This window comes from Lithobates pipiens, unplaced genomic scaffold (genome assembly GCF_037356315.1).
Source record: "Lithobates pipiens isolate NorthernLeopardFrog02 unplaced genomic scaffold, aLitPip1_a1.2 Scaffold_16, whole genome shotgun sequence".
In the NCBI taxonomy this organism is placed as follows: Eukaryota; Metazoa; Chordata; class Amphibia; order Anura; family Ranidae; genus Lithobates; species Lithobates pipiens.
In genome coordinates this window covers 209816872-209840126 of record NW_027507748.1, presented here as the reverse complement: position 1 = coordinate 209840126, position 23255 = coordinate 209816872, and the positions used below count along the sequence as shown (strand labels likewise).

The following is a 23255-nucleotide window of genomic DNA, read 5'->3' as shown; positions in this document are numbered from 1 at the left end:
CGTCACGCGACTCCAGCTAGTCACAGAGCCAGAGTCCGCGACCCCGGAAGGAAGATTGACGCTTCCAGCCGGTGAGGAGGTCGGGGACATCGCTGGCTCCTGTGTCAGGTAAGTGACACATGATGGGCTACTATTCGATGCATAGTAGCCCATTATGATTTACCTTTGCAGGGAGACAAAGAAGAAGAAGCGAACCCCATCAGGGTTTACTTCCTGTTGAAGCCTTTAATAAAAGCTGGAGGGAATAAAACTATCACTCTTTGTAACCACACCTTCTGCATCATTTTCTATTGAAGGTTACCAGCAAAGGCTAAATTCCAACAGCATGCCACTTTCCGTTTCCTTCATTTACCTTTTAGAAGCTTCCTTTAATTACAATTTTTTTCGGCTCATTCACCAACATTAATTCAGGATGTCATTTAAAGACAATAATAGCAAAAGAGAATATAGGATACAATTATACTTCATTAGCGCACAATTAGCATCCTACAATTTGGGCAGTTTAGAATAATATGTTACCCCTTAAGCAGCAGTAGATTGGCATTTTTATGCCATCAAAAAAAAGACGGATGAAACATGAATTTTTTTCAAGTACCGTATTTATCGGTGTATAACACGCATTTTTTTCCCCCTAAAATATGGGGGAAATCAGGGGTGCGTGTTATACGGCGATCCCCTGCCATTCCTAACCTTCTCTGCTGCTCTCGGCGGCTTTCAGGTATTTTCGGCCGTTCTCGGGTATATTCGGCCGTTCTGGGGTATATTCGGCCACATTCGGCTGTTCTCTGCAGCTTTCGAAAAGCCAAAAGCTGCCAAGAACGGCCGAGTGTAGCGAAAATAGGTGAGAAGGGCCGAAAAGAGCCGAGAATGGCCGAAAATACCCGAAAGCCGCCGAGATATACAGGACATCCATTCTGTATCTCGGCGGCACCATTTTTAAAATGGCAAAGACACTGACAAGCCTGCAAACGACTGACAAGGCTGCAATGTAAGGCTGCAAATGACTGACATTGATAAGGCTGCATTGATGGGCATTTAAATGTAAGTTTTTTTCCTTAAACTTCCCTCCTAAAAGTTTTTTTCTTTTAAATTCCCTCCTAGACTTGGGGTGCGTGTTATACGCTGATAAATACGGTAACTTCATTTACATATGTGGGCTTCGAAGTACAGCAGACAATTTAAAGCTTTTCAACATCCCCACCTTACGAAACAAGGTTTGGGATAATACAAGTCGTAAATCTAAATAGAATTCTCCCATGTTATAATCTATAATACATTCCCCTTGGTTCCCTCCTCACTGGATTCTGGAACTTTTAAGAAGAGGACCACAGAGGGGTTCTCAAAGATTATACCATTTATTAAAAATAAGTCAGTTGACCTCACAGGAAGAAATTCTAAATGGGGCACATACAACTTATTATATTGGAGGTCAACAGATAAAACATCTTTATCATTCCCTTCAATGGGTTCTGTTCTTTAACAGAGCATAAGGGAGAGATTGTTTTTCCACTCCAATGGCCCCTCCTATACATCAGAAATGAGAATTACACTATCAAACTGCAAACGACCAAAAACACAAGGGGCCAGCTGTAACACATTTCATCATGTATCTCTAAACTTGAAGAATCTAACTTTAAATTATTGCCATGGTTTAGGGTACCATTCCATATACACCAAATGTCGCCATATATTCCAAACATGTGCTGGAGGAGATGTGGGCAAGTTACTTCCTTTTACCATATTTGGTGGTTATAGCCTGTAACCAAGATACACTGGAGCCATATATTAGAAGCAATTAAAGAGGAACTGCAGTCTGCTCACATAATTTGTAATAAAACATCTTTGCCATTCTAAAGCTTCCCTCCAACCACTTTGCATATTGTTTTATCTATACTGTGATTCTGTACTTGTCAAATATGCTGCAGAAATCTCCCTCCACTGAGTCTGGCTGCAACCATTTTAACTGTGGGCAATGAAGCTGCTGCCTGTTCACTTCCTGGATTTCCACAGAGGCCCACCTCCAGTATTGCAGCTCTCATTGGCCCTTTTAGGACTCATCCCCCCTCCCTTCGGGCAAACTCTCACAAGCCTAGGCTTTTTTCCCCAGACAAAAAACAGGAAGTGGGCTGTATAAGGTATTTACTGGCCACAAAAAAAAAAAAAAGTGTTTTACTATCCAAAAAGGTAAAAACAACAAGGACAGACAATTTAATAGATTAAAAGTTGAAAAAAATGACTGAAGGTCCACTTTAAGGACATAACAGGCTGCATTTTGGAATAAAACCTGAGGACCTTGCTATTTCACTGCATACTGGAGTCTATCAGAACTATTGAAAGTCTCCCATCCCATTTTTCTAAATACAGTAAAAAGTATTTTCAACATCTATGTCCGCAAAAACAGAATGGCTATATAGATCAAAACTGCATTACGAAACATATAAAAACATAAATCTGACAAATATTCCAAATTATATCAGACTTAGGCATATTGATCAGCAATTAAATCTATGAAAATGCACCTATCCATGGCATGCTAATAGATTATTCTACTCTGTAATATTAATAGTGCAGTTTTGGAGATAGTGTTAATTCTTTTTTAATTAATTTGTTTATTTATATTTATTACCCCCCTTATTTGTTTCATTTTCCCTCCATTTCCCGAATTTTTGATTTTTTGCATTTGCCCAAATGTTTTTTTTTTTTGTTTTATTCATTAAAATTGTTCAAGACAAGTAGCCCTTTGACGATTAGGATGTGCAAGTAATATGCATTATGTGCTATGTCTATATCTATATCTATATATAGGCCTAACCAGTAAAATTAAAAAGGAGAACTAATTGGGGAAAAAAAAAAAAAAAGACAACAGCAAATAAATATTACAAATAAAAGCAAATTAACACCAGATAATTCAGAAAATAACAGACTATTAAAAGACACAACAACAAAACAATGTCTTTGCAGCTACCCGAGATGTTTCACACCTAAGAGCACATTACTGTATGCATTTTGGTGAATTTTTACCACTTCCATTCATCTCAGTACAACCCTTATGGGCCAGAACAACTTCTACATTTCCACTATTGAGCTATGTATTTGGCAATAACTTTGTCATTACATAAAAAGTATTACATACATTACATTTTTTTAGAAAATCATGGCTTTCGTTTGACAAACTTGGTTTTGCAAAAACAAGTCTATTTTCTATGGAATCTAAAGACACAAATATGTAAAATAAATTATCAAAAATATGTTTTTTTCTCTTCTGACCAGTGTCCGTTTTTAAAAAGTAGTTTTATTTTAGCTAGTAAGTATACATTTTATTATTTTAATTGGCCCTGATAAAAACATGTTAAACTGTTGAATGTTTTTTTTGTTATGTGAACACTGAAAAAAATAAAAAATAAATAAAAAAATAAAAAAATAAATCAACAGAAAATGAATAGCTGAAGGGGAGGAAGGAGTTATTTAGGACTGATTAGGGTTAAGTATGGCTTAATAGGTGTTAAATGCTATTTAAAAATGTGGTTTCTTTGTAAGCTTTAAGTGATAAAAAGATAACACCTTTGATCTATATATGACTAAATGATGCAAAAAAAACTCAATTCTTCATAGTTATCTGCTGATGCCATTTTGACAGCTGGTAACTGCCAGTAATGGCAGGGGAAAAAACTTTGCCCAGGTCTTTCTTTTTTTTTGGAATCATCTTCTATGTTCGTGCAACTTCCAAACGGTGCAAGGCTTACATTAGCGGCAACAGCAGCTTTTACAAAGATGCTCTGATCATTCTCTGATTGTCCCTGCGTGGAGTGAAGCTGTAAGCCCTTGTAGGCACAGTCGGACATTTCGACCCCAAAATCCATCAGATTTTGTCCGAAACTGGTGTTGTATACACACGGTCGGACAAAGTTGTCGGAAAATCTGATTGTTTGTAACTAGCAGCCAATAGCTTTGGTCTCGTAATTTGATCTGAGCATGTGTGGCACTTTGTCCGATCGGAATTCTCTGCAAACGATCGGACAAAGTCCGAATGGATCATGATGTCGGAAAATTTTAGATCTAGCTCTCAAATTTTGTTGGTCGGACACTCCGATGGAAAAAGTCTGATGGAGCTCACACATGGTCGGATTATCCGACAAAGTGGTCTGATCAGACATTTTCCATCGGAATGTCAAGCTTCTTGTCCCTTCAAATTTCAGAGCTGTCATTCCCTGATTGCTGTGGTCAGAAGAAGCTTCACTAGGTTCTATAGGTGGCATTAGGAGTCTAATAGGCCCCTGAAGTCTCCTTAAAGAGGACCTGTCATTTCTACTGTACAATCACATAGGGGGCTATGTGAATTTTCAGGCCTAACATATCAGTCAGCACCAGTGTTGAAAAATGCAGTAATTGTTTATAGAAGTAACATAAGTGAGTTTAGACAAGCATATATGTTCTATTAGTTTCATGAGAAATTCTTGTGCATACTTGTATTAGAAAATGTAATCTACAAGCAGAGACACCGTTTCAAAATCTATCAATACCTAAGTTGCCAGAAGCCAGCTATGAGTCTATAGATAAACCAGTTTCGGTTGATGAAGTCCTCAACACCATAAAAACCCTCAAACGTCCTGGTCCTGATGGCCTCCCTAGCACATATTACAAGAAGTTTGCAGACACCTTAGCCCCACTCCTTACCAACTTCTTCAATGCTCTACTAAAACAACATTCCTTTGGTCGAGACACATTGACAGCCATCATCGCCATGATACCCAAACCTAACACAGACCACACCCTCTGGTCCAACTATAGACCTATATCTCTTAAATGTGGACGTAAAAATCCTAGCCAAAATTCTCACCCTGAGACTCAACCCAATCATTGGAGGCTTGATACATAAGGACCAGGTGGGTTTCATACCCCGAAGACAAGCTAGTGATAACATCCGCTGGGTTGTCCTCTTACAACACATAGCCAAATCCCGTAAGATCCCTATGCCTCTTCTGTCCCTTGACATCAGAAAAGTATTCAACACGGTTTCATGGCCCTATCTACACTACATTTTGCAACTCTGGGGCTTTGGCCCAAACTTTTTACAATGGGTGAATGCCTTATATACACAACCTCAGGCATATGTGAAATACTCTGGGTTTCAATCGGAGTGCTTCCCAATACAAAGAGGAACAGGACAGGGCTGCCCCCTGTCCCCATTAATATTTGCTCTAGTAATTGAACCCCATGCTGCCCTAATCAGAACCAACCCGAGTATCCATGGTCTAGAAATAGCCACTACATCCCCTAAATTATGCCTTTTCGCCGATGACGCATTACTATTTGTCACCTCTCCCCACATTACTCTGCCCAACCTTCTGCAGTTACTAGACAAGTTTGCGAGGGTCTCGGGACTAGAGGTTAACCAAGCAAAATCTAAGGCCCTCAATGTATCCCTTCCCTAAGCAGAACTCAAACTCACAAGAATTAATTTTCCTTTTCTATGGTCCACCTCATCAATTCCTTACTTAGGGATCAAGCTAACTAGCGACTCCGCCCACCTGTTCCAGTCCAACTACCTCCCAATGTTAAAACACCTATCCTCACTACTTGATGCCTGGCTGCCCTTCTGTGTCTCCTGGCTAGGGCGAATCGCAGCTGTAAAAATGTCCTTGTTACCTAAACTGTTTTACATTTATAGAGTCCTCCCAGTCACAATCCCACCTTATTTTCACAGGGCAATCCAGAGCCAAGTGTATAAATATATATGGGGTACTAAGACCCCTAGAATTTCAAGACCTACCTTACTCTGTAGCAAACTCAATGGAGGCTTGGGTGTACCCAATTTCCTCCGTTACTACCACGCAGCCCAGTTAGCCCAATTGACTCTTAATCACGCAAAAACGGAGATACCTTTATGGGTTGCCCTGGAAGCGATAGACCTACATCCCATTACTATAACCAATTTACTATGGCTTCCTACCTCAGTTCTGGGTCCTATCACAAATCCAATAACACAACATTACCTAAAAATATGGGACAAGCTATGTAGACCATTTAATCTCCCCACACTTACCTCTACTTTCCTTTCTTGGTCATCCACTTTTTTACCCAGCCTATACTCAACTTGCCTCTTTTCAAGCCTGGGCCCGTGCTGGCCTGGGTCGCATTCACGACTTAATCTCGAATGGCACCATCAAATCATTTCCAGCCTTACAGGCACAAACCCAACTTCCCCCTCAGGAGTGCTTTAGATACCTCCAAATTTCCCACTTCACCCAAACTATAATTGGATCCAATAAAGAGTTGGGCAACCTGTCTATATTTGAGGGTGTGTGCGACTTGGACCCGTATGCTCCGGGTCTAATATCTAGCTTCTATGCATAACTCACATCTCCCCCTGCCTCACTCCCATTGTATGCCTCGGCATGGTCCAAAGACCTAGCCATTGACCTAGACACTGGAGATTGGATGAGGATATGGGCCTATACTAAGCTCTCGTCACAGAATATTGTCACATCAGAAGAGAGCTATAAAGTTCTTATGAGGTGGTACCTGGTCCCGATTAGGATCGCCAAGTTTTTACCATCTTACTCTCCTGACTGTTTCAGAGGCTGTAGCAATAAAGGCACCCATCTTCATATATGGTGGACATGCCCGATAGTGCAACGTTTCTGGGCGACAATATTCCAAATGGTCTCGGCCTTACTTTGAGAACCTCTCGACCCTGATCCTTCCTTTCTTCTACTAGACCACCCCCCGCAGGACTACACTAAGGCACAATTACGTCTCCTCCTTCAACTTACTACGCCTGCCAAGCAGAGGATAGCGAGAGCCTGGAAGACCCCAACTCCGAATATTGTGGAAGTAAAAAATAGAGTTACCCAGGCGATGATACATAGTAAAATTGAAGCCACAATATTGGACAAAAATTCCCCAGCATCTCAAAATTTGGCGCCCATGGATAGACCAGTTCCTTCCTCCTGGCTTTGATAGACACCTCCTGGAACCCTGACCTTCAATTATTGATTTCCGAGATTGACCCCAAATTTCCATGGCATGTACGAGCCACCTGACCAATACCCTCTCCCCTCTCTTCCAACCCTTTTCTCTACCCAACTCTTTCTTGCCACTTTCCTCCCTCCCTCCCTGCCCCTCTTTTCCTCCCCACCACCCTTTCACTTACTTGATACACGCCTCTGGTAATGAAGCCTGTAACATGCATTAGGTTATCTTTACTGTGGCCCCTTTAGACCCAAGCAGAGTACCCCCTTAAGGTTTATTGCAATGTTACTATCGGGCCCTCGCCCCTATCATCTATAGCACCATTGCTGCCTACATGATTATACCAAATTATCAGTTCCTACGGGATGTATACCTTGTATCTCTGTATGTTGCCGTTTGCCTTTTGCTGTGCATATACTCTGTTAGAAACTCTTGTCCTAAGCAAAACTATCTGTAACAGTAACTGTTCTGTTTTCTGTTTTTTGATTGTTACCAATAAATTTTTTGAAAAGGAGATGTAAATCTACAAGAAGTGTGACAGTCAGAAAACAGGCCAACTACAACACTGACGGCATCAGACTGCCATGTCATATTCCCCCTTACACACCCTGTGTAAAAGACAATGGAACCCCTTTGTGTCCCTATTGCACCCTCCTCAAGGCAGCATAAGGGGAGAATACCTAAATCACAGAACAATCATTATTGTTAGCCTCGATTTATCAGGCACAAACGCTTTTCCCAGCCCACTATGACAGCATTCATCATACAAGAATGTACGCCAGTTTAAATGTGGAATTTTGTATTTCTAATGTTAAAGTTTAAGGTTAAACTAAATAGGAAAAACAATATAGTCTGTTGAGCCACATGCATTTTAAACATTCATTTCGATGTTAAAAATTTATATTTAAAAATGAATTAATATATATATGGCTCAGTAATCAGATGTTGCTTCTCACTGAAGCTCTGAACTGCCGAGTGGAATATACTTTGTTAAAACAGTGCTGCCATTAAATAGCTGGCATTGGGTGGCTGCACATCTGCTTCTGCATATTATAGGCCCCTCCGAGAATGCTAATAGGCTTTCCAGGACAGAGGAGTTGCCCAACCCTCCCTATTTTTGAAGCCTAAATACTGGCCAATGAGACTGACAAATGATATAATAATTCCTCAAAATGCTTCCGGAACGCTTTTCAGGCCCTTCGGAATCGCAGTCATTCCATTCCAATGGGCAGGGGTGGTGTAAAAGCGGTGTATATGCCGCCCCAAAGATGCTGCTTGCAGGACTTTTTTTCCCACCCCTAACCGCACCGCTCCAGTGTGAAAGAACTCGGACTTTCACACAGGGGAGGCAGTTTTCAGGCGCTATTTTTTTAGCACTAAAACACCTGAAAACTGCCTCAGTATCAAAGGGGTCTAAAATAGGGAAGGGTTAGGACATCTGTCAGATATTAATATTACTGATAGCATCTTCCTGTCCTGTCAATCATTTATGTGGGTGGAGGAACTTATTCGCTCTTTTTCATTCAGTCCACAAGCTAATGCCCGGTACACACGATCGCACATTCCGACAACAAAATCCATGGATTTTTTCCGACGGATGTTGGGTCAAACTTGTCTTGCATACACACAGTCACACAAAGTTGGTCAGAAATTGCAGTTCAATACTTGATTCTGAGCATGCGCGGAACTTTGTGCGTCGGAATTGTGTACGCACGATTGGTATTTTCGACAAGGCATTTTGTTGTTGGAAAATTTGAGATCCAGATCTTAAATTTTGTGTGACGGAAATTCTGTTGGAAAATGTCTGATGGAGCCTAAACACTGTCGGAATTTCCAACAAAAAGCCATCAAACATTTTCCACTGGAAAATCCAACCGTGTGTACGGAGCATTACAGTGTAATGGCTGCTTTTGTGCAGGGTGAGGTTCATAATAATGGTTCAAAGCAGACCTTTACCCATAGCAGTTTCATAACTATTAATGTTCTTTAGCAAAAGAACATACATTCCATATTAATTATTAAGCTACCAAAATTTGTGTGTGTTGTAAATTGCCCCCAGCATTGCTCCTGTTTTTTGCTGGAGGCTCCCATTTTGTTGAAGCCCAGAGCAGTCACTTCCTTATTGGAAACCCCCCCATGGTCTCAAAAAGTATGTGTCACTTTCTGTAATTAAAAAAAATTTACATTACCAGCCTTGACTGTATGTCTTGCCTCAGCTAGTGAGGAAGGCTGACAGAAGCTTTACAGTACTGCAGTTCACAGGCTGCCACTGCTGAGGGAGAAAGAAGAGAATATCAGAATATCAAGGAGATAAGACACTATCCTTGTAAGTTTGAAGGGTCATGCACATAGGATGTTTTTACAGTTGCGGTTAGGGGCATCTGGCATTTTTTTTTTCGCTGTCTCTAAACGCCCCTCCATGTTAGCTTATGTGTCCATGCACACAAACTTTCAGAGGCGTTTGGAGGCATAAGGATTTAGGGGCAGTAGAAAAAAAAAACGTGCGTCCAGGAGCAGAAGCTGTTAAGCTGCAAAAACAAAAAACGGAAAAACACCCCTAAATGCTACTAAACGCTGTAACAAGCTGTTAGCTTCATTTTGCCGTGTTTAGCGTTTTTATATTACGGGGAGTGTTTTTACTGAACAAATGCGGGAAAACCGCCTATAAACGTTATTCAAAAGCGCGGCTAACAGCGCATTTTTAATGCTGTTTTTTTTCTTCCTGGCAGCAGAGCTGGCATTTTTTAAATGTCCTGTGTGCATGAGGCCTAAAGGCGAAGATCACCCTTCCAAAAAAAATTAAAAATAAATGCACATTTTTTGCATTTATGTTTTAGGACTTAGGACCCTAAAGCATTGCACCTATGATTAGCAGATAGTGAGTGGAATGTGAGTGAAATGCCAAGGTCCTGCAGACTGCATCTGTAGCTGTCTGCCGGTGTTGTGACAAAATGCCCAACCTGGCAGAATGTGCAACACACATCACTTCCTGTGAAGTAAAATCAGCTGGAGCTCCAAACCGCGTGCACTGCGCACGCACAACATGTCATACATCCCTTCACTGCCTGACGTCAGTGCACCGACGAATTTGCCTGACAAAATGCTTGACAGACTGCTGCGCATAAGCATGGCGGAAAACAAAAACTTACGAAATGTACATTCTTAAGGCCATCTTGCTACACCTTACACTATGTCAACACACCTACAGTAAGCAGGCGGGGCAGTGGACATGTTGCTACACCAAAGGCCGTTTTGAATTAGCAAACAAATTTTAGCAATCGAGTGAGCTTATCTACATAAATATATATTTATGTAGATGAATTTCATTAATCTAGTGAGCTTATCTACATAAATATATATTTATGTAGATAAGCTCACTAGATTAATGAAATTCGTTTGCTAATTTAAAACGGCGTTTGGTGTAGCAACATGTCCGCTGCCCAGTCTGCTTACTGTAGGTGTGATGAAGTTGAGAGTAAGATGCAGCAAGATGGCCATGCGCATGCGCAGTAGTCAATCGAGCATTATTTCAGGCAAATTCCTCAGTGCACTGACATCAGCCAGTGAAGGGATGTATGACACGTCACGTCTGCGCAGTGCGCGTGGTTTGGAGCTCCAGCTGATTCCACGTCACAGGATGTGACGCGGGTTACCTTCTGCCAGGTTGCTCAGTTTGTCACCGGTACCACCGATACCAGCAGGCAGTCACACTCTCACAGGAAGACTCAGAACTACTAGAGCACTCAACAGCACGCTGGTTGTTCATTGAAAACTACAAGCAGACAGCCGCAAAGGCTGACAGTAGTTGTAGTTCATTCATTCACAGAAAAAAGGTGAATGAATTACACGTCCGGAGCCCGCGGAGTGATGCAACATCCACCTAAGTAGGATACAAAAATAAATAAATAGAAAAAAAAATAAAAAAAAACAAACAAACAAACAAACACAACACATACCGTATATACTCGAGTATAAGCCGAGATTTTCAGCCTCTTTTTTGAGGCTGAAAGTGCCCCCCTCGGCTTATACTCGAGTCATCGCTGTCTGTCTGCCCGATCAGCGTGTCGAGCAGACAGACAGCGGCCATTCTAGGATTCAAAGGCCGCGCCTCCGTCTCCGCCTTCGCCTGTGATAGGCGGAACACTGAATTTCCCAGCAGTCTGTGTTCCGCCTATCACGGACGTCCTCTCATCCTCGTCCGTAGTATGAGGATGAGCGGACGTCCATGATAGGCGGACCACTGACTGCTGGGAAATTGAGTGTTCCGCCTATCACGGACATCCGATAGGCGGAACACTCAATTTCCCAGCAGTCAGTGGGAAATTGAGTGTTCCGCCTATCACCGACGGAGGCGCGGCTTTTGAATCCTAGAATGGCCACCGACGAAGAGCTGCGGGACGGGCCGGGACGCAGGCCGGGACGGGCCGGGACGGGACGCAGGCCGGGACGGGACGCAGGCCGGGACGGGACGCAGGCCGGGACGGGACGCAGGCCGGGACGGACACAGGCTGGACGGACACAGGCTGGACGGACACAGGCTGGACGGACACAGGCTGGACGGACACAGGCTGGACGGACACAGGCAGGCTGGACACAGGTAGGCTGCACGGACACACACACACACACACACACACACACACACACACGGATGCATGCACACACAGGGATGGATGGACACACACGGATGCATGGACACACACACACACACACACACACACACACACACACACACAGATGCATGCACACACAGGGATGGATGGACACACACGGATGCATGGACACACACACACACACACACACACACACACACACACACGGATGCATGCACACACACAGGGATGGATGGACACACACACACACGGATGCATGGACACACACACACACACACACACGGATGCATGGACACACACACACACACACGGATGCATGGACACACACACACACGGATGCATGGACACACACAGGGATGGACGACACACAGGGATGGACAGGCATGTCTCACCCTCGGCTTATACACGAGTCAATAATTTTTTCCAGTTTTTTGGGGGTAAATTGGGGACCTCGGCTTATATTCGGGTCGGCCTATACTCGAGTATATACGGTACATCTTTTACTAAAAAATAAAAATAGAGGCAATGTACTATACAAAACATAATTTGTCAATGCTGCTTTTATTTAATTACAGAAGTAATATACGCAGCTACAAAGTCACGTGCTGTTACATAATCTACTGATAAAAGCACTATTCGGTTGTAAAGGATAAAATGACATAATAGGCAAAACACAAAAAGAAAAAGCAAGCCATCTACAGCCAGATTTCACATCTACCTGCTAAAAACCACAAAACCACTCTGATAATCTAATGATGACATCAGACATAATGACGATCGGGGGTATGCTAAAAAAGAGAGAAAATAAAACCCATAAAGCTGTTTTGTATATTGCATTTTTCCAGCCTTGGTGCGAATGGAGAGGAAGTACCTATATATAGCTGGGTTTCCTCCCCCGCAATTCTCTCCTGCGCCCACGCACCCTCCTATCACAATCTATTTATAGCTGCCTGAGAAATATCTCCACCTCACACTGGAGATGGTGGATGTGGTCAGAAGAGGGGAAGTTCGGGGTGTAGTAGTATGACAGTGACTCACACAAATGCAAGCAGCTGCAGTCATTCCGCCCCGTATCGCTCTGCACACAATAGCAGACGCATGTTTGTCTTCTATTACTAACATCCTTTACCTTTTCTCTCTTGTTCTAGTGCGTTTTTTTGTTGTTTTTTTTTTTTTTTACTTTCAGCCCACTCAAGCATCCCACCTCTGCCATGCCGTCATGATCTTTTCTCTGAATTATGCTATATACATTTACATTCTATATAATCTGTATGTGAACTTACTAATGTGGCAAACAGAAATTAGTAATCAATAGGAAATCATATTGACAGTTATGTGAACATCAGATGAAATCTTACAGACTACTTTGGGTTATTGTATTATGCAGATCAATCATTTGCTTTAAACCTCACCAATAAATTAGCCTATAAAGCCTTGTACACACGGTCAGATTATTGGACGAATTTTCGTCAGTTTTTTGTTGGATGCCAGTCTCAAATAAAAAGCGAAGAGGATACTCACCATCAGAAAATTTTCCGATAACGCCTTGTACTCACAGTCGGAAATTCCAATGGAAAAGGTCCGATCGGATTATATTGTCGGAAAATCCAATCGTGTGTGGGCTCCATCGGACTTTTTCCATCGGAAATTCAGACGGGAAAAATTTGAGAGTAGGATCTCAAATTTTCCGAAAAAAATAAATAATAATAATAATCAGATCGGACTTTTTCCAATCGTTTGTAGAGAATTCTGATCGGACAAAGTGCCACGCGCAGATCAAATTACGAGATCAAAGCTATTGGCTACTAGCCTCAACATAGTCCCATCGTAACGAACGAACGTCATCACGTTCCGAATGATCGGATTTTCCGACAGCTCTGTCCGACCGTGTGTATGCAACACCAGTTTAGGACAAAATCCTTTGGAAAAAATCTGACAATGTAAGAAGTGATGTAATGTGTTGAATTATTTTGTATATGTTCTTTCATTTGTGAGCATGCCTAGTCTTGCGCTTCAGATTTTTTATTTTATTTGTCAGAAAATCGTACCAAATGAAAAGAAAATCGGACGTTGTGGTCACATCAGACAACAATTTTCAAGCCTGCACGTCCAGTTTTTGTCTGACGAAAATTCGTCATCCGCTGTCAAAAGCAGCATACTAACGATCAGAAAATTAGCAGATCTGTCATCGGACGAAGTTTATCTTCAGATTTTCTGACCGTGTGTACGGGCCTTAAGGGTTTGTTCAAACCACATGCAGTCCAGTACGTTTTTTTTTCTGCCTCAAAGACATATGGAAAGTAGGTTTCGTGGTTTCCAATGGCATAGTTCACATCAGTGCAGTCAGTTCCAGGGTGTTCCAGATAAGTGCACTGGACTGTACTCAAACACGGTAAAACGCATCGGAATGCACTGGAACTCATAAAAAAAATGCACCGGACCCCAGTACAGTGAAAAGACAAAAAGAAAAAGGATCCAGAAATGCTTTAAAAAACGCACCAGAACGCGCACGCAGAAACGTATTCGAAACGTATCTGGAGTGCGTTTTTGAGGTGTCAACCAGGCCTTATGCACACAGGGCATTTGCCCAGCACATCTGAATGCCTATTCTCCTGGGAGGAGAAACGCAGCTTAAAAAATAAAAAAATAAAAAAAAGTGCCTAAACCGCGTTTAGGCACATCAAGCGTTTGGGCATTCACGCATTCCATTGGCCAGAATCAGAATTAATTCTGGCCATTGAAATTAACGAATGTTCAAGCACTAAGGCTACTCTTTTCACACTGTTCCATTGCAAAATTGCGGTAAAAACACATATGCATTTTAGCCACGTTTCCAGTGCATTTAACACCTGCCTCTAGAGGAAGATCACTCTGCCTGTCCTGAAGCAGAGAATTTTGAGACTTGTGGTCCTACAGCTAGCATTTACTGAATCTTGAAGCCACTTTGAAACTAAAAAATCCCAGCAAATCTGAAGCAGGGGATTATGGGATAGTCTATAAATTTGACCAACTGGTGGGCTTGCTCTCTTGACCAGGGAACATCTGAGAGGTTAGTCGAGCCGCTGTCCTATTCATAGCTGCACTGAAGTCCAGCAATCCAGCCCCACACTAGCAGCAGTCCACAGATTGATCTGCACCAGAGGTTCAGTGAAACCGTGCAACTCAGTGCAAGACACCCAAAGCTGTCCTTAGTGTCCTTAGGGGAGGCAGACATCCACACTGATCGCCATCTGTGGCTTCCCACTACCACAGTCTGAAGGTCTGAAGTGCACTCATCACTCTATGCTACTGTTTACCCAAAGCCTGCTCATTCCACCTTCTTGCACTGGAATCCTATCTTCAATCGGAATTGGTGAGATGGCAATTTGTCAAGCCTTTTACTACTTTTCATACATGGACACTGCTAGCAGACATCTTCACCCGCCCCCCCCCCCCCCCAATCTCTGTTAAGGAGGTCTTTCAACCTTGCCCTCACAGTATGCAGATCTATTACCTTCCTTCCCAATACTGCACCAGTGGTTGTGCAGAGCCTGACTACATTGGCGGCACGCTCCCTTCCACAGCCAGTGCTGCACCCTTAGGAAGCACTGCTGTAATCCATACTGTTTAAAGAGGGAGTAAACTCCGCCACTCTGATGCTTCTTTTCATTTAGTCCATTATAATAAGTAATTATCAAACTATAGCCACTGTAATCCAGCCCAAATCGCATTTTACTTACGGTTTAAAGAAACTTTAAAAAACTTGTTTCCAGGGGTTAGGCAGCGCCATCTTAAGTATTGTTTTCTGAGTCCACAGTGGAGTGTATTTCCGCCCTTACATTGAGCACTTCCTGCACTGTTAACCAAGCCTCCTTCTCAATCCAACGTTTCTATGGCAACCCTGCTTCCCTGCTCATAGCTGACTTGTTTTATTTCATAGTATTTACCCTTTGCCTATTATCTAGTGTTTGCCTTTGTCAGTCTTATCAGCTTCAGCTGATAAGACTGCAGTAATGCTGTCCCATGCCCTGCTTTACACTGCATGTGATGTCACATGGTCACATGGGGGTGTAGGAGGAAGCTCTGAATGATTCTGCAGTCTCCTGGGATTTCAGAGTTGTGTGCCGTAAGAAGTCCTGATAATAGATAGACAAAGTACACAGAGTGTGCCGTAAATCAGGGGAGATCTGGGCATGCTCAGTGACATTATTCTAAAGAACAAAAAGGATTACAATACTAAGCAAGTAAGGAGATATCTACAAACAGTGTTCATTAGGGTTTTTTATGCTGATATACATGGGACAAAGTTGTGGGGGAGAGTTTACAACCACTTTAACCCAGTGGTTCATTATTCTCTCTTATCCTACTGACCACAGGCACTATGTCATTTTCTTTAATTCTCCTGACCACAAAACCCAAAGGATTGTTTGCTGCCATTGTCACTGGGGCAGTTTCTATTCTGCACTGGGAAAATGGTTCAGGAATTAGGGGAAAAACTGGAGTAATAAAAAGCGGTCTTACGGGCCCTGGGTCCAGCAGCTGCCCCGCTACTAAGTGAACACTGGAGATTGCTCGCTTGAAACAGCCATTTGCAGAACACATTCCATTATTCTCAATGAATGCAAGGTGTTCTCGGATTCTGTTAAGGGAACACCCCGATGAGAAAAATAAGCATTCTGCAAATGATACCTGTGCCAAGAAGGCGACACCTTGTGGTTACTCTGCAGCAGGGCAGAAATTCAGCTCAGAGGACAGCAGCAATCACTGTAGTAGTGGAGACTACTACAGAGACTTTTAGCTTACACAGGGATCCCACAGTATGAAATATGCCTATTTACTATGCTATAAAATCCATACTTGAAATTCAGCTTTATTATTGACAAATTAATTGATCTGACCAAACCTAGATTTGCAGTAAATCAGGCTTATCCACAGTAAAACACATGCTCATCGTGGACTGCTAATTTGCATCTCCAGCCTACGGAATGGTAAAGGTGTCAAGGAGTTAAATGCTGCAAATGGCATGTGCACCACATACAATTATACCATGCTTAATGCCCCCATCATTAACCAATGGGCCGCTATTCCAACAAAGGATCAAATGTTTATTTTTTGTAGATACTGTAAAAAATTAAGAGGGAGACCCCCTTTTCCTTTCTGGTGTAATATACTCAATATTCGGATTTTTGTACTTAATAAAATCCATTTCTTGGAGTTCACAGGAGGGACCCAGGAATTTACATGCTGACACAAAATAGTGACCAGCTAGGTATAACCCCTTGTACTGCCAACATGCCTCAGTTTGTTGTAAAAGCAGGGCCAAGAACAAGATCATGGGCACAAAGGAGTGGGACCTGTGTTGCTCAATGAACTCCAAGAAATAAATTTTACAAAATACAAAAATTCCATTTTCACTTCCATTTATTGAGGGATACAGGAATCCAGATTGGCATCAGAAAAGGCCTGAACATCCACCTTGTAAACTAAAAGGGAATGCGTGAAAAAAAGACCAGGTGGAAGCCTTACACATCTAGTAAACCGTTGACCGATGCCAAAAGCGCTCAGAAACCTAGCAGAGCGTGCCTTGTCAGGAAAGGATTGAACTTGACCATAGATAAAATAGCAATCAAAATTCCTTACAATCAATGAACACAATCTTGTAAGTGACAGTGGAAATTGTAAATATCCCTCATAGCTTCCAATGGTGATTTTTAAAGCAACTTGAGAACTAAATACATATCCTCTGGTGTCAGGACATAGCACAGAGGGGGAGCCACATAAGTGACACCTTATACAAAAGTCTTGGTCAAAGAGTGGGAAGCTGGAACATGATTACAAGCACCAAAATCCTCCTTTATGGTCCTGAGGGCCATATACTTATCCAGGCCTAACCGCAAATAAAAAACAAGATTCATTTTGGGATGAAGGTTTCTGTCCTCAGACCAAGTAAAATATACCTTTCAGGTGAGATAGTAGACAGAAGTGTATCTCCTTGCTTTAAACATCATGGGAATCAGATTCTGAGATGCCCCTGGTTCCTCATGAAGTATGCCTGACCATTGTTCATGCCTGGAATGTAAATGGTAAATGTGAAGGTCGTCCTAGGACAGAATTTTTTTCTGCCTCCTCCAAAACACAGATACCGCAAGTGATAAGTCTGTTCCAGCGCTGACTTCTGAAGGCCCAGGACCATACCAGACTTTTGCAAAGTCTGGACTGTTTTAGCTACATTGTTAGACCCCATGCTGACTGCTCATTCAAAAGAAAAACTATTGAGATATCCCACCATGAGACTGCCCTGTGAGCACAGCAAGGCTAGCATGGGACCAGAACTCACTATATCATAGACCAGTGATGGCGAACCTTTGCACCCCAGATGTTTTGGAACTACATTTCCCATGATTCTCAACTACACTGCAGAGTGGCTGAGCATCATGGGAAATGTAGTTCCAAAACATCTGGAGTGCCAAGGTTCGCCATCACTGTCATAGACAGTCCCAATGGCAAGGCAAAAAACTGGAAGTATTAAGAGCCCCATAGCAAAGTATATACCAGGCTGGTCACTTTTTTTTTTTTTTTGCCAGTGTCAAATCTTTTTGTAGGTAACAGCATAACCCAACAGTCTCTGAATTCCTGTGTACCTCAATGAGAAAGAATATATAAATTCCATATCCTATTTTCTCAGCTATTTAACACATTAGTTGAGATATATGCCAAAACAGCTCTTATTTCTAATAACAAAATCCCTCATTAGGCCCCTTTCACACGGGACGGATTCGTAATGATCCACCCCGTGATGATCTGCTTGCTCAGCGTAGATTGGTCCGTTTATCACCGCTGAGCAGGTGGATGACAGGACGGTCGCTGGACACTGTGCAGGGACTGCCCTGTCAGATCTCCGCTCTCCTCTATGGGGGATTTGATGAACACGGACAGTCTGTCCGTGTTCATCCGATCCGCTCTGCAGATGGATAGAAAAATAGGATTTTCCTCCGTCTGCAGAATCGGACCATAGCAGAGACGGACGATATCGGGTATCTGTGGATGTTCATCCGCAGACACCTGCTATCTCATAGGAATGCATGTATGTCCGTATTTCATCCGCAAACGGATGGATGAAATACGGACATACGGTCTGCATGTGTGAAAGGGGCCTTACAGTAAACAAAAACATTAAAAACGGTCTTTAAAAGGAGTCGTTAAACAATTAGGAAAGGCTGTGAAATTGTCTTACCTTTTGTAATCGCTGTCACAAGGGGGTTTCACAAATGCCACAAGTGTCTAAAAAAAAACAGCACCTGAAAGCAGACAATTGGACATATTTAACAAGGTTACATTTTATTATTCATTTTTTTAATAGGAAATACTCATTCGGTTGTAAAGAGCTAGGGTACATATACTGCATGTGGATTACAACTCCTAATTCCTAAGTACCGAACATACAGAACAGTCCAGATCTGCGACTTGTGTGTTATTGGCCATCTTCTGCCCCAGACCCAACGGCAGGGAAGAAAACAAAAACGTAAACCAGAGAGAAAAATCGCTCCAAGCAGCTTGAGTAAAATCCAATATGGTAACTCCAAAATAGACACTAAACAGAGAATACAGATAATGGGGGAACAATTAAAACCTGTCTGAGACGAGTTGTATCTCAACTTGGAAAATGTAAAAATTTAAAAGCTTATTTATTGGCTGCCTTCCAGTTGGGACAAAGCTGGCCTCAGACACTTTTTGTATTAATTCCTTTACTCCCCACTCGTGTGTGTGTGTGTGTGTGTGTGTGTGTACAATGCAGTGTTATAAGCAACCAAATAATGTACTGCATTATATACAGTCAATATTGGATACTATGGTGTTAACAGAGATTTAAAGTGCATGTAAACCCAAATTCTTTAATTATATATGTGTGTTTACCCATGCCAATGTTCGTATTAAAATCACATAGTTTTTCTAAAGGTAATAAAAAAAAAGTATCTTTAGGAAGTAATTGATCGAATTGGTTTTCTGTCTACTGACTACCTCCTTCAAGGTAACAATGCTCACAAAGCAGCAGTGGCATTGTGACCCTTGCACAACTATGGTGGAGCTGCAAGCTGCCATGCTGACGCTTAGCATACCTGTAGTCTCTGTACTCCGCTAGCCATTGAAAGAATAGTAAATCCAGCACGGTGCCTTCCAAGTTCTGCCTCCCACAGATCCTGCCAAGAAGTGTTGTCAGTGAGAGAAAATAGTCGCTTGATGGACATTAAAAATACGCAATAAAATTCTCTTCTTGGAGTTCTTTGAGGGACACAGGATTCAGAGACAATTGGGTTATACTGCCATCTATAGGAGGACTTGGACACTGGTAAAAAAAAAAAGCATCCTGCTATAACCTCTCCCACTCCCAGCATGCCAGTTTTGTACCAAAGCAGTATGGAGAGCAAGACCATAAGCACAGGGAGGTAGGACCGGTGTCCCTCAATGAACTTCAAGGAAAGGATTTTATGGCAAGGACAAACATACAATTTTATATTTCTCATTCATTGAGAAAACGTTTTACGTTTGAGTTTTAATTCCCAGGCCAGGTAAGTATCTAGCTTCTTTTATTTTTATTTTTTTACAGCTTTTTTTACAAGTGGTTCTGTAGTGACAATGTCACTTTAATTCTGTACACACTAAGGCCCCATACACACTATCAGATTTTCTGCAGAATTTTGTCTTCAGATTTACCAAAACCATGTAGTAGAAGGGCCTGCCTGATTGCATACACATTGAAACTCCTAAGGTTTGACTTCATATTACATGGTTTTGGTAAATCTGAAGGAAAAAAATCATCAGAAAATCTGATAGTGTGTATGGGGCTTGAGAAATAAATCCACGAGTCTGTTTTCTCTGGGCCACACCCCCCTCCAACTTTTTGCCCATCTGTGCTGTATTGGCTCAATGCCTGGCTCAATGCCTGGCTGGAGTTTGATCATTCCTGACCCCATCAGCTGGGCTCCTCAGTAGCGAGGCTGGGAAAAAAAAAAAAATCACGATTGGTGAAGCAGTGGAGACATCATACCACAGTCATCTGGAGCCACTCCTGTTTTCTTACTCCGGCTCCCAGTCGGGTCATTGCATAGATCACTAGAACGTGGCTCCCTTCCTGCCTTTTCTAACTCCTCTTGCTGAAGTCAGGCCTGGACAAGACCGACACAGCCCTAGTGGGCAGAGTTCAGAATGTTGGGGTCCTGCTGCACGTGATTACAGTGACAGTGGGACAAAGCTGAAGTTTGTGGAACCCTGGGAATCAGCTGAAAACGAGACAGTCCTGCACAATCCGGACTGTTGGGAGGTATGCCAGAGCGCTATACATGAAAAGCACCCTGTTGCTAATTAACAACAGTACACAGAGATCTGGAAAGCGCCACAATGCAAAGCCAAGTGCCCGGAAGCTCACATTCCAAGCAGGTTTACTGCCGTCTAGTTCAGTAAGGTCTGAGTATGGCTTCCAAAGCGATTGCTGAAGATGTGTTTTGGTGAGCTGCATAAAATAATCAGTTTAAGTATAGATGAAGTATTGTTTAACAAAAAAAATAAGAAAAAATAAATAAAATAATGGGTAGCAAAATGGTTAACAAAAATTTGTCTGTAGAGAAAAAAAAATCCATCCTCCTAGGACACCAGCAAAAAAGTTAGGCCTGCTGATAGTGGAAATGGATACACATGCTAGTTTTTTTTTTTTTTAATGCCACTATTCTAACTCTCCTGTAGGTGGTACTATAAAACACAATGGTCTCTGAATCCTGTTGTCTTTTCCAAATGGGTCAAATACTCGTTTCCCAACTACAGACAGTGGTCCTTCCCACTATATAGGGTATTTTTTTTATAGAAGTTTCTGTTGCTCAATAAATTGTCATCTGGATCAAGTATCATGAGCCAATGTTAAATTCAGTGTTTTATTTAGTAAAGTAGTTAACATATAATTAAACCCACATCATAAAAAACAATCAATAACGCATTACTCACTCAGTCACTATTAGATCAGTTTTCTGTATTCTGCAAAAAAAAAAAAAAAAAAAAAACTATTTATCCAACTGCTCTCTATCTCCACCTTCTGTTCTGTTCTGTTCGGTTTGAACACCGTTTTCATATGTGGGCGGGACTTACGTATACGTTCGCTTCTGCATGCGAGCACATGGGGACAGGGGAGCTTTAAAAAAAAAAAAATGTTATTGTTCATTTTACTTTATTTAAGTTTGACATTAGTTTCCCCAAAAATTAATTTTTTGATCACTTTTATTCCTATTACAAGGAATGTAAACATCCCTTGTAATAGGAATATGGCATGACAGGTCCTCTTTACAGTGAGATATGGGGTCAATAAGACCCTGCATCTCACCTCTAGGCTGTGAAGCCTGAAATAAAAAAAATAAAAAAGATTCTGGCTTTGATCGTATTGGCGAGTCGGCAGAAGCACCGGAGGGCGGCGGGAGACGTCTATGGCTGGGTATTGCAGGATATCACAGAGTATTGGCTGGTATTGCACAGTATTAGCTGGTACTGCAGAGTATTAGCTGGTACTGCAGAGTATTAGCAGGGTATTGAGGGGTTAATTGTCGGTGAGCAGCGATGTGGGCACTGCAGATGCAGCCCACAGCGCTGCTAACACCGATCTCTTCCCCCATGACGCCGGTTTGTTTACAAGTGATCACTCCGTCATTTGACGGAGCGATCGCGTGGTAAAACGGCCGCAATGAGCAGCCGTTTACCGTGATCCATGAGGTCACGGATGCTCTCGAGTGCGCGCTTCAGGGGGCGCGCAAGAGCGGAATTCTGGGAGGACGTCATATGACGGCCTCTCAGAGTTAAACACCTGCCTGTAGCCATCATTCAGCTATGGGCCCCTTAAGTGGTTAAAAAAAAGCTGCATCGGTTGTTATCCCAAGAAAGCCGACCGGGGTTAAAATGTCTGCGGGCCAGGTGCACGTGAATTCATCATGTGCACTGACGGGCCAGACATTTAGCAGCGGTGTGCCGTAGGTTTCCAAATCCTGCTGTAAAAAAACCTTGGAGACAAGCTTCACATGCTTTTTTTTTTTTTTTTCACTTGGGAGAGTGCATGGCCAATCACCACTTTCCAGACAGAGGGTCAGGGGTCATGCAGCCTCATAGGACAGTCAGAGGAGAATGAAAACGCCAAGCTTTAACTACTGCTAGACTGAACACTGATAGAAGTCACAAGACTGCACTAACTGCTGATGAGAAAATGGCATTTAGCAGTTAATATTTACTAAAACTATTGCATTTCCATGTTCTGTATACTGTAGGAGACCAGATATAGTAAATGCAGGCTCCTGGGTTTAGTAACACTTTAAAAAACAGCCTCTAACCCCGGAAGTCTTGACTGCATATTATAACCTTTTTAAATGTCACGTCAAGTTGACTTGCAAAGAACTAAAATCAACAGGCAGCACGGATGGCAAATAAAAGGATTATTTATTTAATTATTTTAATACAGGTAAACTGGCTTAATGATTTAAACTGAAGGCCATGTTAAATATGGTGCCAACGAACTACATTGCCTATGCTCAAACTCTTGTGGTATTTTTTCTTATTCAGTATATGTAAGAACTACAGACTCAGCAGAAGTTCACAGTTGCATGACCATACAGGAAATATGCGCAGATATACTACACTAAAATATTTTTGTAGCTGGGAATCCTGTCC

At 42.2% G+C, this 23255-nt stretch overlaps 1 protein-coding gene across 2 annotated transcripts in view; it reads right to left on the bottom strand.

Moving 5' to 3' along the window:
• HIVEP3 (HIVEP zinc finger 3) overlaps window positions 1-23255 on the bottom strand; it is a 186665-nt gene that overhangs the window by 106101 nt on the left and 57309 nt on the right. For both annotated transcript variants that reach the window (XM_077480970.1, XM_077480971.1), the window contains exon 3: window positions 18796-18859. The gene's annotated coding sequence lies outside the window, so the exon portion shown is untranslated. The remainder of the gene's footprint in view (window positions 1-18795; window positions 18860-23255) is intronic.